The following is a 15,790-nucleotide window of genomic DNA, read 5'->3' as shown; positions in this document are numbered from 1 at the left end:
TCTATAGGGCTGTCCTACTGTTGCCGTTTGAGGTGGGAAACCTGGGATCAGATGGGGTGTTGCTTGTCTGAGGCAGCTGGGCACAGAGTCCTGGTCCCTGGTCTGGGGGGCCATGTCCGCAGAACCAGGGCCCAGATCAGCCTGGCCTATAAAGCGAGGCCTCCCCCAGGTAGGATGGGGACCCATTGTCCCCCAGGATCCTCCCCTGTTCCTGGCTTCAGGTCTCTTGCTGCAGTGTGACACCCAGGTCTGGGTTCCCAGGGGGGCCTCTGGGAGCCTCAGTTTACCCTCCCCTCATTACCCCCACTCCCGAGCTCCTTCGGGTTCCTACATCCCTCGTTTTCTATTCCATGTATTTGAAATACAAATCACCCCACCTCTGCAGGATCAGACACTCTGGGGTGGCGCCCAGCAACTGGTGTTCAGAAAGGGCCCGGGCGATTCTGGTGCTGCAGGCCGAGGGCCAAGCTGTGGCACACCCACCCCTTCACTCCTGCTGGACACCGTCCACCACTCCCCGTGGCCTGCAGGATAGCTCCTGGCTGCTCAGCCTGGCACAAGGGCCCTCTGACCAGGCCCCCACCCCCTCCCAAGCCTCCTCTCCCAGCCTGCTCCTCTCCACACCCACAGGCACACAAGCCCCTCCGACCCCTCTCACCCCTTCCGGACACCATGCTTCTCACACTCGGTGCCATCTCCTGTCACGTCTCAGGCCTGTGCCCACACCATCCCTCCTGCTTGTCCCTAAGCAGCCTGGAAACTTCTTTGATCTTGCAACGCCCTCTGTGCCTGGGAAGTCTTCCCTGGCTTCTCCAGGCACAGAGGACCCTGGTTTGGTGCCTATGGCTGTGCTGTGGCTCCAGAGGTCCCTAGGAGCCGCTGCCGCTGCCCTGGAGCAGGCCTCCCAGACCAGCGTGCATCTCCCGCTGCAGACCGTTGTCTGCCTCCCACCTCGGTCCCAGGTGGCCACCTACCCTGGCTACCCAAGCCCTCAGCCTTCAAAGTTGGATGGTCCTTAGCTAGAATCACAGCAGCACTAGGTGACCTTGGCCAGTGACTTGTCATCTCAGAGCCCTGGTTTTCCCAAATATTGCTGAAATGTATGATGACACAGGCCTCGTCACCGGGTGTAACTGTGTCGGGTAAATTGCAGCACCTGACTTTCCTGGGCTCTTCCTCGCTTTCCTCAACTACATGATTAATGACTCTTAGAACTAAGTCTTCCTTAAAGGGCTGTGATTTCTTTGGTCAGACGATGCAAAGTATTTAACTCATTGTTATTTCCTTTATACTGTGGTGAACAGGAAGTTCAGCACTAAACTTTATCTTAATCATAGTCATTACATAGGTTACCATGAGGTTGATAAGTTTACTTCCTACTGTCTAAGGGGTTTTAGTTAAGGCCTCTACTGCATCCTTTCTTTTAAACTACCCCTAATCTCTAAAAGATTTCCGTATGTGGGGAATACACTGTTACTTTTCAATCCTGCCTGGCCCAACGTAGCAGCTCAGCAGCTCTCCTCTGTATGGCCCGCCTGCCCAGACCCTCCTGCGGCCGGCCCTCATCTCCTCCCCAGCCCCCTGGCCTCCTGACTCTGCCGCCATCATGTTATGTTTATGTTGCGCCTGCCACCAGGCGTTCGGTGGTGCCCCAGACCGGTGAGCCTTGCCCTGCCATCTGGCAGATGCCGAGCCCTCGAGCCAGGCCCAGCTCCGTGCCACTTCCCCCAGGCTGACTCCCTGGCTTGCAGGCCCACGCCTTCCCTTCCTCAATGTCCTATTGCCCTCCCGCCCACCTTCTGTTCCTTCATATTTATTGAGCATCTACTTTGTTCCCTGCACTGTTACTGGGGAGTCCTCAGTAAACAAGAAACAAAACCTCTGCCTTCATAGATCTGACATTCTCATTGGGGAGAATGACAATAAACAAATAAAAGCATTTTTTTCAGGTGGTGGCCAACATTAGGGAGACGGTTAAGACAACAGCCTAAGGGGGGAAGGGAGTGCCGGTGAGAGGAGGGGACATTGTGGTGAGGAAGGATTCTATTTAACTTCTGTGGTCCAGGCAGGGGTGAGGGAGCAAGCTATGTGGTCATGGTGGGGGAGCCCTGGGGCCAGAGGGGTTGCAGTGGGGTAAGGGAGGGAGGGGCGGTGGGAGATGAAGCCGGAAGCCAGCAGGGTCAGACGGCGAGAACAGGGGAGCCACAGCAAGCTCGGGAGCAAGGTCAAGAGGGGGTCTGCCCTGGGCCAGGCTCTGAGCTGGGTGCTTGCCATCCAATTTCTCACTTGGTCCTTCTGGCAATTCTGTGATTTGAGACTGGTTTTCAGACCACTTCAAAGGCAGCGGAGGCCCAAAGACAGAAGGAACCTGCCCGAGGTCACACGGCAGAGAGGCCCTTTCCCGTTCCCTTTCTCTGCGGCGGGGGGGTGGCCAGTGAGGAGTGGGGAGGAGCGTGCTGGGAGACCGCTTGTTTTCCCCCAGCCTCTCCGTTCAGCCTCTGAGCATAAATCACTCTGACACCCGATGAGGGGAGCATGAACAGATTCAACATCACCTCTGTGGGTGAGTGCTTCCCAGGCCCCTGCACTCCAGCTGAGCATGTGATTCTTGGCTCTGATGCCAGCTGCCCGGCCCAGGGCTCCCAATGCTGAGCCCATAACACCAGGGGAGCTGTGTCTGCCCCAGGCTGGGAAAGGGCTCAGGAGAAAAGGGAGGACCCCATGGGGCTGGAGGGGCTGGCTACTAGACAGAGGGTTGAAAACACTCAAGTCCTAGGATCTGAGAGAGACTGGGCCTCCATCGGAGAGTGTGGAGGGTACAGAGGGCCAGAAGCTCTGTGGCATAAGAGGAGGGCTTGGCCTCCTAGCTGGGGGCCTCCTTCTCCCTGGGTCACCCCCGCCCCGCTCCACCGTGCTGATAGTTCCCAGTTGTGCTGAGGCGGCTAAGATTGCTCTGGAGCTAGCACAGGAGCAGAGGCAGAGCGAGAAAGAGGGAAGACTGCCCCCACCCCGCAAGCCTGACTGCCCTCCTCCACCCGCCCCACTGGTGTGCGTGTGCAGGAACCATCCAATAAATGCTTTCTACAGGGAAGTCCACTGGGGGCTTTGCAGAGGAGGCCTTGTGGCTTCCCACGGCCCCCTGGAGGAGAAGTGACCCTTGTCTGACAAACCTTGAGGATTTGGAGAGCCCCTGTCCAGTGCGGGGCTCTGAGCTGTGCTGGGACAGCGCCCTGCCCTCAAGGAGCTGCTGGTCTCCACGTAAAACCCACTTCTTGGCCTGGCAGTGGGTCCAGCTGCTCTTTCCCACCAGTCCTCCTCCTCACACCTGCCGTGCCCCACCCAGTTGTTTTCCATGAGTGCCTGGGACTCCTAAGCTCCCACGCCTTTGTTCAGGCATACCCCTCCTTCCACTGTCACCTGCCAGAGCCCGCTGCCCTTCATGTCTGGGTCACATCTCCTGCCCCTCACTTGTTCTTAGGCACCTGCTCACTCCACACCTCACCTCCAGGTCAGAGGCCGCTCGGCAAGGTTCACGCCAGAGGGCGGGAGGCACAGTGGGAAATCATGGATTCTGGGGGCAGAGAGATCTGCTGGGCACCTGGCTCTGCTGACCATCTGGCTCTGCCACCTACTCAATGGCTTACTGGGTAAGTTTCTAAACCTCTCTGGGCCTCAACTTCCAGGTGAAATACTCATTATTAATCTCGTTAGGACACACAGGGTTATCACAGGAGCACATACTTGTAAAGGTTCACTGAAGGGCTTTGCAACACTCCTGGCTATCATCAGTGATTCCACAGCTCTTGCTCCAGTGCTGGCCCCAGTGGTCACCTCCAGCTGAAGCCCCTGCCAGCGGTCACCAGCAGATTGGGGCACCAGGGGGAAAGGATCCTCCCTGGATACTGGGAGGGGAGGATCAAGAGCCTATGCTTCCTCTTCCATCCTCAAAAGGATAGGTCCCTGGCCCAATCTGAGCCATACCAGGACTCTAGAATTCGGGGACAGGGGGATGTCTGCCCCCATGTAAATCCTCTTTCTTTCCAGAACTGAGGGCAATAAGAGATGTGAACCTTGAGAGGGGAAATAAAATGACACCTACTAAGAAGAGCTCCTGGTGGCCAACTAGGCTCAAATAAAAAAGCAGAGCCTAGCAGCCATTTCTGTACAGAGGCTCTCATGCAAACAGCATTTCATCAAGAGGCTTCTGCACTGAACTGTCTGCCCACACTGTGTTTCTGCCACGTGAGCCAGCCCTTATAGAGGAGTTCCTGGAATCCTATTTCAACCAATAGGGATGAGGCTTTCCCATCCAATGGGAGCTATGCAGCTCCTGCCAATCAGAACAGCTCTGTTTGGACCAATCAAGACTGTCCTTTTGGATCAATCAAGCTGCAAGGATTTGGAATCCTATTTGCTTGAGAACAGACCAATCAGGGACCAGGGCGGGGACTCCTATTCATATAAGCCAGCTCCCCTGTAACGCCAAGATCACATTTTCCCTTACTGCCAAAGGTTAGAGACAAGCTTGGCCTGGTTGAGCTGAAACTCAAAGCTGTCTCATCAGCCCAGCCCAGCCCAGCCCAGTGCAGAGCTGTCTCTTGGGAGAAGGGTCCGGTCCTGGGGCCCTGTCACAACTGTGCACTTCTCATAGTCTTGTGCTTCTCACAGCCACACTGTGTCACAGTTGAGCTGTTTTACACTGGACAGTTTCACCTTGGCTGCACTCCAAATTGGGAACTCCTGTTGGCACTGAATTGACATCAACGACCACTATTTGACAGAGGCTGACCCAGGTATGGCCTCCTCTGGCCATGGGTCCCCAGCCTTTTTTATGTAGCCTGGCTTTGGTTAGGCCCCGCCCTTTCTCAGCAAGGAGCAAAACTGGTGGGACCCCTGTGCCCTCACCTCTCTGAGCCCGGCTCTGTGGCCAGTGAGAGGCTGTGAAACAGGGCTGGGTGGGGAAGGGGAACCTTGTCACTTCTAGAAACCCTGCTTGTTCTGAATTTGTGGGGCTCTGCCTCCACTTAGCTGTGAGGGGGAGTTGTCTGAGCCCAGCACTGGCTGTTCACGGCCTCGTCTCGTGGCCTTGGACAAAGGTCGGTGCCCTTCCTGGCAGGTGGGGGGACTGGTCTCACAAGGCTGTGGAGGAGTCCATCGGGGGTGACTGAGGCTGGAGACCAGCGAAGTCCCCTCCCTCCCTGTGTTCAGTCAGAGCTGCTGTGGCTGGGGCAGGAGGGAGAAATGGGGAAGAGCTGGCAGCAGGGGCTTGGGGATACTGGCAAGGGCCTGTGGGGGCCCAGTAGAAAGGGGCTACAGAGGGTGGGCAGGAGGGCTGTGGGGGACCAGGAGGGTAAGGGTTGGCAGGTGGCCAGCCTCACCACAGGCCCCCCAGAGCCCCCTAATGGACCCCACAGAGGCTGCTTGTGAAGGCCCCTTGCCTAATTATCAAATTGTTCCCAGATCCCCTCCTGCAGACTGACCTCCTCCTAGCCTGCGGCTATTAAGAAATGTCAGCCATCAGCCCAGCCAGAGTAGGGACAGTAGTTTGCAGGACAGCAGGGCCCTGACTGTGCCCCTCCCTTGCTCTTTCAGGGCCAGGGGGGAAGGAAGACTTCTGCCCCCCCCGTCCCCTGTGGAGCAAGTGTCGGTGCAGGAATCAGCCCCGCCAGAGGGGACCTTGGCTGGATTCCCCGGTTCTTGGTTTCTTCCTGGAGTGGGATTCAGCCCTGACTCCCAGGGGCATTGAAGACCATCTGTGGGGACTCCCAGCGGGGCCAGTGGCCTCCCTCTCACTCCACACCAGACTCAGGGCACAGGTGGGCGAGGGCATGTAGCACACTGCACCTCTGTGCCCACTCCTCTGCCGACCCTGGTGTGGGCTCCCTCAGTTCCCAGTAAGTGCCCTTCGTTCCCCCGTTCTCCGGGGACAGCCTCACACCACCTCATGAGTCAGCCGGTCTACAGAGCTCTGGATCTGCTGGCCAACCCCCAGGTGGGGAGGGCGGGTGCACTCAGCACCCCCATAGCCCTCAAGCCTCGCTGAGTCCTGTTCTGACCTGTACTGCTCAGGGCTATGGGGGCCCCTGCTGCAGACTGGGTGGGGACCTCCCAGGGTCCCACCATGAACCCTGGCAATGCCAGCACTGTCCCTGGACCCCCATCTGGAGCTTCCCCTGTTCCCTGGTGCACCCTCATATCTGTGTGTGCACACACCCACGCACACTTGTGCGAGCGCACACGCAGGATCAGCAGGGGTGATGAGGAGCCGACATCTGTCCGCCAGGTGCACCTCAGCTGCTAATCAGTACTTGGAAGGAGCTGCTGGTGAAGCTACCCCCAGGGAGAGGAGGGCAGCCAGAGGTCACCTGAGGTTCCCAAAGCCCCTCACGGTGGCCGCATGGAATGAGCCAGGCGCCTGTCAGCCCCTCAGCTGACTTCTCCCATTTCCAGATGGGGAACCGGGGCTCAGAGAGGGGCAGGGACTTAGTGGGGGCCACACATCGGTGGCAGCTGGGGCTGGACTTTCTGCTCAGCCCTCATGACCTGAGTTGGGCCTCTCCCCTCCCCACCCAGCCCCAGATGTCTGCCTCACACCCACGCCTGCTCTGTGTTCCCTGCCGGTGAGGAAGAGGACCCAGGGTGCCTTGACTACCATCTCTAGACTCTAAAGGGCCACAGGGAGGTGCAGGGCACTCAGCTCAGTGGGAGGAAAGACATTCTTCTAGTCAGAGCTGTCCCCCAAGGGTGGGGGCTGCCACAAATTGGAGAGGGAGCTTCTAGCCCTGGGGGTGTTGGAGCAGGGGCTAGGGGCTGCTGGGGATGCTGTGGGTGGGCTCAGTGACCCTGAGAGTCCTTCCAGCCAAAGCATTTCTCTGTTCTGAGATTCTGAGTGTCAGTGGCCCCCTAAGTTGAGAATTCCTCTGAAGTTTGGATTAAACACAACTAAGTCCCCAGACTTCTTCCAGCCCCCAAACTACAAGACTTTCTGAGCCTCCAGAATCCTCTGTGCCAAGCCTCACAGCACGTGAGCAGGCACACCAGGACTCCAATCCCTCCTCATCAACGACAGCCAATGACTTGGCCTCCCAGAGACGCAGGGCCCCATGTGTCGGGTGGGGACCACTGCAATGGCACCAGCCTCATGCACTGTGGTTGTAGTGGGGATAAAATGAGGGGCTGCACGTGAAAGCCACTGAGAACTAGGCCAGGGGCTGTGAACTTGACTCTGGCTTGGTGGCTCTGCAGGAAGAGGAGACAGTGGGAATGAAGACAGGAGGTGGTGGCAGGGGATAAAGGGACTACAGTGACAAAAGGCCTGGGTGTGAGCAAAGGAGCAATAGGGATGGTAGCTGGAGGCTTCCAGTGCCCGGCGGAGGCCCCAGGACCTGCATGAGGGGACATGTGCCTCCCAGTGGGACACTCGGCAGGCACATCCATCACTGCCAGGGTCCGCCAGCCACCAGAGCTGGCAGCAGATCAAAGGGCCTTGAGGATGAGGCCGACAGCTGGGCCAGGCCCAGTGACCTCGCTGACCCCAGCTGGTCAAGAAAGTAGGGCGGAGAGATGCCTGAGGGTGGGGTTGCAGGGAGGCAGATTCCAGTCTGGCAACAGCACCTGCTGGGACCAGACCGGGCAGGGCCCAAGCCCTCGTCCCTGAACTGGGTTCCCAAGTTGTGATCGTGCATTTCTCAGGTGAGGACACCACCACCTCCTCCGCCTGATCTCCACCTGCCACTCCCCCATGTCCTCAGCCGGGAAGGAGAGAGTGTGGGCAGAGAAATCTGGCAGAAGCATCCAGATTGAGTGGGGAGAGATACCGGAGAGCCGGGAGCAGGAAAGTGCCCTTGCATCTTGATCTGTTCAGCTTGGAGAGCTCCGGAGCCACGGTCCCCTCGCCTGGCGTGGCTCTCCCTGATCCACGGCAACCACAGCGGCCTTGGAAAGGTATCTCCAGGCCTCCATCTCCCCATCTGTAAAACGGGTGGGTTGGACTCACTGCTCTCCAAGAGGCCTTCCATCTCTGAGGTGGGATGGGGAGGGCTGGCGAGGGGGGTCCAGAAAGGAGGCCTCTTCAGCTCGGATTTAACGAGCCGTCTGTTTGGCTGAAATTGATCAAAACCAGACTTGAGCTCAGCCATGTCTCTGATTTGCACCGACTGAAGCCGCCAAGAATTCATCTTTCACTGTTTCCAGTAAATAATTGGGCTCCCGTGGGGTTCCCAGGGCGGGCCGGACGTCTCACCTCGTCTCTTCACAGTGGACTTGACCAGGGGAGGCCGGCAGGAAGGAGACCCGCAGCCGAGCCTCCAGTTGTGCTTCTGCCTTACCAACCCGTGGTGGCGGGGCTGGACTCGGGGCCTCCGGCCAGTGATCGGGTGGTAGGGGCTGCGAGCCGGAGCCCACGCGCCCACACACTGGGCGCCTGGCCCCATCCCTTCCTTCCTTCACGCAGTCGACACGGCTCCTTGGAGCTCCCAAGCACTGGGTGGTGGGAGGCGGTGGCCTGGCCTCTCAGGGGTCTTGAGGGTCACTGCCTCTTCCATGGTGTTCCCCTACACATTGTTTATAAAGGAAACGAAGAAACGCCCAAACCGGGTTTCAAACAGTGGCACTGTGCAAGTCGCGAAGTTCTGTAGGTTGCACGCACACGGCTCTGTCAGGACCTGGGTAAAATACAGGGCTGCTCATCCCGTGGGGAGGAGACAGCACTGGACTCTGCACCTTACAAGGGTCCCTGGGGATTCTCCCTCCCTGTCACGTTTGAGAGCTCAGACTGTAGACTTGACTTTGGGGTGGTATCCCCCCTCCCCGCCTCTAGGATTGTAACCTTGGGGTTCTCTGGACCTCCAAGTCACCCTTCTCCCTCCAAAAATATGAATAAATAAACACAAAGCCACCAAAGATACAAAGATGAAGGTAATGACGGGCACCAGTTTGCTGCCATTCCCTCGCTCACGCTAAACTGTGAGTGGGTAGGTTTTACCCCACAGAGGAGAGTTTGAGCCGAACACTTGCAAACTGCTCTCCCGCAGCTCTGCGCACGGATGTGGGAGGAAGATGCAGGAGCCCCTCGCTCCTCCTGCAGCTCTGCTGGGTGTGGGTGTGGAAGAGAAAGGCAGACCGTGTGAAGGGGAGCCCGGGAGGGGCACAGAGCAGGGAGCGGCCTGGGCGCTGTTTTTCCAAGCTAGGCCCCCTGCTTACAAGTAAAGGGCCTGTTGGTGGCAGCGGGGGTTTGGGAAGGAACCTAAAGAACAGTTTAGTGACCTGACCTGTCCAAGGACAGTGTGGCCCCGGGGCCTGGCTTCCTGCAGGTCGCCTCCCCAGTGAGAAGAAGGGACATGAAGCCTGAAGCCTCATTCACCGCAGGTCTGAGGCTTCAGTGAATTGCTCAAGGTGTGGAGGGCAGAGTCGTCTTGCCAAAAAGGGCGACGGCTGAGCCCCTTTGCTCTCATTTACATTTAGCCACGGGACTGAATTCATCTTGAATTTCAAAAATATGAAAAGAAGGCACAAGGTGACATAGTTTAGCAAAAGGGAGCAGGATTTTTAAAGTTTCAGAAACGCTGGGAAGGTTGCTGGCTGCCAACCTGACCCACCCGCCCAGTCCTCCAGCCGCACTCTGCGTCTGAGGTTTGAGTGCAGGTTCCCAGTTATCGGTTTGGGCTCTGCGCTCTAGTTGGTTCAAACCAAGGCCTAATAGATCCTAGCGGGCCCTCAGGCCCCTAACAACATTCTGTGAATAAGCAGGAGAGTGAAGACAAGGGCAGCAAAGGTGTGGAGGGAGGCGAGGCAGGAAGGGTGGGCGTCGTCCCACCATCGCCACCCTCCTAGGTTCGGCCCAGTGACTCCATGTCCCCAGGGCACTGGTTATCTGTCCTCCTTTTGGCTTTAAAAATCTAGGTTGAGGGCAGGTGTCCTGAGAGTAGGCCACTCATTGGCTTGATGCCCTGGGAAAGGGATTTAGGGAAACCTGTCTCTCACCACCTGGACCACTTTAGGGTACTGGCACCTGCCCCCCACCACCGCAGGCCCTGTAAGCAGGGGGCCTAGCTTGGGAAAACAGCGCCCAGGCCGCTCCCTGCTCTGTGCCCCTCCTGGGCTCCCCTTCACACGGGTCTGCCTTTCTCTTCCACACCCACACTCAGCAAAGCTGGGCTGCGGGAGGAGTGAGGGGCTCCTACCTCTGCCTCCCACATCCGTGGACAGAGCTGCAGGAGAGCAGTTTGCAATCGGAGGAGCCTTAAGAACATGGGTGCCAGGAGCATTGGGCTCTCTGACCCCAGACCGGGTCAGCCCTCCTCTGGGTCCCAGCACCCAGCCCAGGCAGGGCAGGTCTGAAAAGGTTCTGGAAAATATGAGGAAGACTCCAGCCTCCCCCAAACCTACCACATCCATACAAGACTGACCCAGAGAGAGTGTGAGGTGTGAGGAGCACGGGACCTCCCCTTGGGGGCTGAGGGGCTACTAGGGATGGCAGCGGCTTGCCAAGTGCTGGGGACAGAGACCCAATGCCTGTGGGTGTGGGGGCCACGCAAGAGCGGAGCTGCCAGGCCCCCAGATCCTTTGCCCAAAGTGCCCTCCCTCCAGGGGACCCTTCCCGCATCCAGGAAGCCTACGTGGCCTGCCCCGGACACCACCATCTCTCCGTGCCCCGAGGCCTCAGGCCGGCTCCCTGAGCTGCCCTGGAGACGGACAATGGCAGAGGTCTGGTGGCTGAGGCTGCCAATGGATGGCTTAGCATCCAAGAGGCCAGTTGGCCACCCCCACCCCCAACACGCACACCTGAAATAACAGGCACGCGCCTGTGTTTCCAGTCTGTGACCTTCACTCCCTCGTTCACCCTGAGTTTGAGGGATGGTTGGAGGGACAGGCCCTGCCCAGGTTCCCTCCACCCCACTGGCAGCCCGGTCCTGCCTCATCTACATCCCAGACTGCAGAGGCCTGGCGGACAGGTGCCTGGTGTCCTGGACACGTTCCTGCCCTTCCCAAACCCAGCCAGAGGAAGTCACCATTGCGCAAGTAATCCACCCCTGAGTACTTGTACTCAGTTTCAGGCCACCCAAGGGACTGGGTCAGCTGGCCTGAGGCCCCCAGTGAGGAGTGTCACGTGACTTCGTCCACATGCCCAGCCCCAGCCCAGTAGTCACAAGACTGGGCCTCTACCTGGTCTTCGTGACCTCTGATCTCCGAAGCCCTGACCTTGATGTCTCCTGACAGCAGCTATGCCCAGCAAGTCATGCTCCCTTTCTGGGCCTTACCCGAGAAGAGATACAGAAATTATGACCTGGGCCTATTACTCCTGTCATGCTCACATCCCATGTGACAGCCCATTAGACAATGGTGAGCAGGGTTTTACTCCCCATTTCTCAGATGCAAAGAGCGGAGGTGAAGGAGCTCCCCGCAGGGACCTTGCGGCAGAGACGGGTCACAGCAGCCCCGTGAGCCTAAACCAGGAACCCTGCCCTGTGAGGAGGGGCCATGGCCCTGAGCGCCCAGTGACTAGTCTTAGCGTAATGAGAGCCAGTGCTGATGGATTGCCTGTTCCCCGTGTGATGTTAGCCAGGTTAAGGGCTTTGCGTTATGAATTCTTTTAACCCTCAGAACACTGGCGAGTTTGGCCCCTGTTATGGCCCCTGTTCCACAGACAAGGAGCCAAGGCTCAGAGAGGTGAAGTGATTTGCCCACAGCCACACAGCTTGAAACTTGGGTGTGGGGCCTTGAGTCAGGCTTTGGGACACTCTGCCTAATCTGTCATACCTGTCCCTGCCAAGACTCCAGCCCAGAGAGGCTGGCCTCAAAGCTCTCCGATCTGCTCTGGCTGCCTCTGCAGGCCCATGTTGGGGAGGGGACCCCCAGGCTGCCAGAGAGGGTGAAGGTAGGGTGAGGACCTGCGCCAAAGTTCCCTAGGGCCAGTGCTGAGCACGGAGTGGTCAGTGGCCAAGTGGTTCCCCCAGCTCACCCCGGCTCTCCTCACACCCAGGGACAGGTTCCCCACGAGCCTGGGGGCCTTGTGGTCTCTGGGCAAAGGGAAGCAGCCACCCTGAGAGGGGGCTCGGCTGGTTCAGATCCAGGAGGAATTTTCTGTGGGAGGAGGGAAGAAGCTCATAGACCCAGTCAGAGGCCGCCCAGAGCAGCCAGCGTTAGGTGCGCACAAACTCAAGCCTCAGCCCTTCAGGTAAGTGCTCCTGTATGGCCCTTCACTAGCCCAGTCCCCACACTCAGAGGACAGGCAGCCCACCTCCCACCCAGGTCCAGACTGTCCCTCCACCCTGGCCAGAAGCCCTTCCAAGCAAAGCAGGAGGGAGGGGGACACTAGTGTCCGCATAAAGCTGTGTGGCTTCCGGTAAGTCACTTAACCTCTCCGAGCCTGATTCTATCACACAGGGGTTATTCCCACAGACCTCTCAAGCGGCTTTGAGGCTTGAGTAAGAGAAGGTGTGCGAGGGGCTTGATTCACACCTGCTAGTGCATAACAGGGGCTCAGTTGCACGTCCATGGCATCTGTACCGCCAGTGGGGGTTAGATGCAGTCTGGGTTCAGTCACCAAGCACCTGGGCTCATGCAGGGCACTGGGAGGAGAAAGGTCAGGTGGCATGTGGCTGCCTGTGGAGAGAGGGCCCTGGAAGGTATCTTCAACTCCCACCCCCTCAGGGCGAGATGGAGAAACTGACCCACAGAGGGTAAGTGACTGGCGCAGAGTCATGTAGCAGCTGGCACCCGCCTCTGCACCCTGTGGGCCTCAGTTTTCTCTCTGTGCCTTGGTTCCTGTCCTCTGCCTGCCCTGAGGAGGTCCGAGGGAGGGAGATGAGGAGGGGAACTTGCTGAGAAGAGCAGGAAACACAGGGGCTTCCTCCTGTTCCCCCTTTGGGGCCATGGGTCTCAGGGTCTGGAGCAGGTGGTGAGCCAGCCCCTCAGGCCATGGAACAAAGGGCCGCCACCCCAGGGTGCTCTCTGCTGCGGCCTGTGTAGGGGGAAGGGCCAACTCCCTCTGCATACTCACGGGTCCTGGTGGAGGCACCAAGGGGTCCGGGGGCAGGGTGCGCGAGGGACACGACCCCTAGACCCCTGGGTGCTCAGGAACGGGGTGAGGAGGCCCTGGAACAGGGTGCCCTGCCTGTCCCTGAGGAGCGGCTTGAGTGCTCATGACACACTTGTGCACACCTCTTGCACACACCCAGCTTCTACTGGGCGGAGAGCCCAGCTGCTGAGACAGAGCCCTGGTCACTCAGCAACGAGCAGGCCCGGGAGCTGGCAGCCCAGCCTGAGTGAGACCAAGGCAGAGACTCGGGCTGTGTGCCAGTCCAGTCTGATGATCTGTGGCCACTTTTCTGCCTCAGGGGACAGTAACCTTTTCTTGGTGGGAGAGTTTGGGTGAGGGTTAGACAGGATCTGTGTGTGTGTGTGTGTGTGTGTGTGTGTGTGTGTGTGTGTAAGAATGTCCCCTCTCATTTTAATGGCTTTTTTGTCAGATACAGGACGGGCCCTCCCCACTGCCTCCCAGTCTTCCTTTCTCCTGGCCTCTACCTATTCATCTGTTCAAGGGGGAGACTGCTTTAAAGCTCATCTGTCAGCTCATTGGGAAGGAGGGACCCAGCAAGACTGAGGACCAGGGTTCACAGAATATTAGGGGGTTCGCTGGGCCCTCAGAAATGAGATTCCGCGGTGCCCTGAAAGCCTGCGATGTCCAGCAGAGCCCCTGACATCTGGAACAGCCTGGAGCAGGGCCAGGCCTGCCGTGCTGGAGATGAAAACAGCCCCAGGGACAGGGTGAGGAGAAGGGGGTGGGGAGGGGGTCTGTCACCGCCAGGCGGGCGGGATGAGCCTGAGTCTAAATAAATCACTAACACACGGGTGGAGAATTCCTTGAACAGGCGCCCTGGATTATGGAAAACAAGGGGGGGAGGGGAGACTTTCGGGGCAGGGGACCATTCTTGCCGCCCCCTCCCTCTCTCGCACCAAGGCCCATCCCCCTCCCGCACCGGGGCGGACCGTCTGTGGACCGGCCGCCTTAGCTGGGGGTCTGCTCTGCCGCCCGGCCCCTTGATCCGTGCCGTGAGAAACTCCAAAAGCCTCGAGCCCATCCGAGGGGAGAGAGGTGTTGAAAGCCGCATCCTGCTCTGAGGGCTGAGCCAAGGCCAGAGATAATATGTGCTGCAGAGGAGCAGGCCGGGCCTCCGCGGCCCCCTCCCCCACCCCAGCCCCAGTCCCCAGGCTCTGCACCGCTGCCTGCGCCTGAAATCAAGCTGTTGGGCAGCGGCCCTGTTGCTCCCAGCCTGGGAGGTGGCCTGGCCCCTGTCCCACTGGACTCGCTCCAAACACGAGAAACCCCCAGCTGGCCCAGGGCGGGGTCAGAAATGAGCCTGGAGAGGGGGAGGAGCAGTTTAGGCTGAGGTCTGGAGTTGGTCAGATCATCCTGGGGTTCCCTCCTGCCTCTCTTGGGACCTCAGTTTGCACATTTGGGACGTGCAGTGGGGAACCCCAGCTCCTCTCGCAGGGTGTGTAAGTACTGGGTGGGGGCCCGAGGCTGGCTCTGGGTCACGCGGCCCAGGCTTTAGCTGCAACTGTGAGGCAGGGGCTGGTGGCTGCTGGATGGAGAGACAGACAAGGAGTGACTGAACAAGAGTCAGCTGGGATCTAGAAAGCCTACCACCCAAGTATGACTGGAGACCAGATTCAGAGAAACACGTGTCTATTTCCCTGCCCAGCATGGCACCCTTTGAGTCCCACCCCTCAGTTTACAGAGGGCCTCTGCGTTCATTCCCTGCGCTCTGGGAGGAAGGACAGAGAGGCCCGTGCCGCCTGTGGCAGGCGAGGAAACTAGAAAAGGCCTGGCTGAGCTTGGCACCTGGACGTATCCCCCAAACCTTCCATGTTCTCTGTCCCTGAGCACCCCCTCCCCCCAGCCCAGAATGCTAACAAGGCAGGAAATGTCACCCTACTCAATAGATGAGACTCCCAGGTCCAGGGAGGTCAACGCAGGGACAAAAAGCCTGGCCAGCACCAGAACTCAGGTGTCCCGCTCCCACCCGGGCCCTGTCCAGGCCTGGCTGGAGCTGGCTGTGTGCCTGCGGCAGGAGGCACAGACGCCCCCTGGAGCGCAGGGTCTCTGCCCAGGCCTCGTCCTTAGGAACGCCTGCCCCGAGGCCAGGCCCCAGGGCTCTCTCCTGCTTAAAACCCTTCCTTGGGGTGGCTCTAAGCCCAGCTCCTCCCCCAGCATTTGAAGCCACTCACACCTCGGTGTCGTGCCTGCCACTTCCCACTGCACGCTGGAGCCCTGCCCCTGAGCCCACGGTAGAGGAAAGCCCTTTCCACAAATCAGGCACAGTCTCCGCCTCTGCAGCCTGAGCCTCCCCACAGCACACATCTGTTCTGGGGCCAAACAGGTGCCATTGAAAATGGCTCTGGTCATTCATTCCCACTCTCACCAGCTCAAAGGTTGTTTCCTGCCTGATCCCAGGCCCCTGCCAGGCCCCGCGAGGGGTGGGGAGAGGCCAGGCTGTGGCTGTAGGGTGGGTGGACCCTGCTCTTTGCTGCTTGGGTGACTTTGGCCCAACCGCGGCCCTTCATGAACCTTCATCTGTTAAAGGGGGTGATGATTCACACCTGGGAGGATGCAGCGTGGCATCGAGGAGAGGAGAGACGCGAATGCGCTGCGCAAACTGCAAAGTGCTGTTCAAGGAAATACAAGTGGAGTGTGAGGGAAGAGCCTGGGTAGCCGTCTGGGGTCCCACAGAGGTGGGGGAGGACATTCCTGTGCGACAAGGCCAGAGGGGGACAGCTTCGGTGTGGG

This window comes from Artibeus jamaicensis, unplaced genomic scaffold (genome assembly GCF_021234435.1).
Source record: "Artibeus jamaicensis isolate MK-2021 breed Jamaican fruit bat unplaced genomic scaffold, CSHL_Jam_final contig_64, whole genome shotgun sequence".
NCBI classification, from domain to species: domain Eukaryota; kingdom Metazoa; phylum Chordata; class Mammalia; order Chiroptera; family Phyllostomidae; genus Artibeus; species Artibeus jamaicensis.
This window is presented reverse-complemented; position numbering follows the sequence as displayed.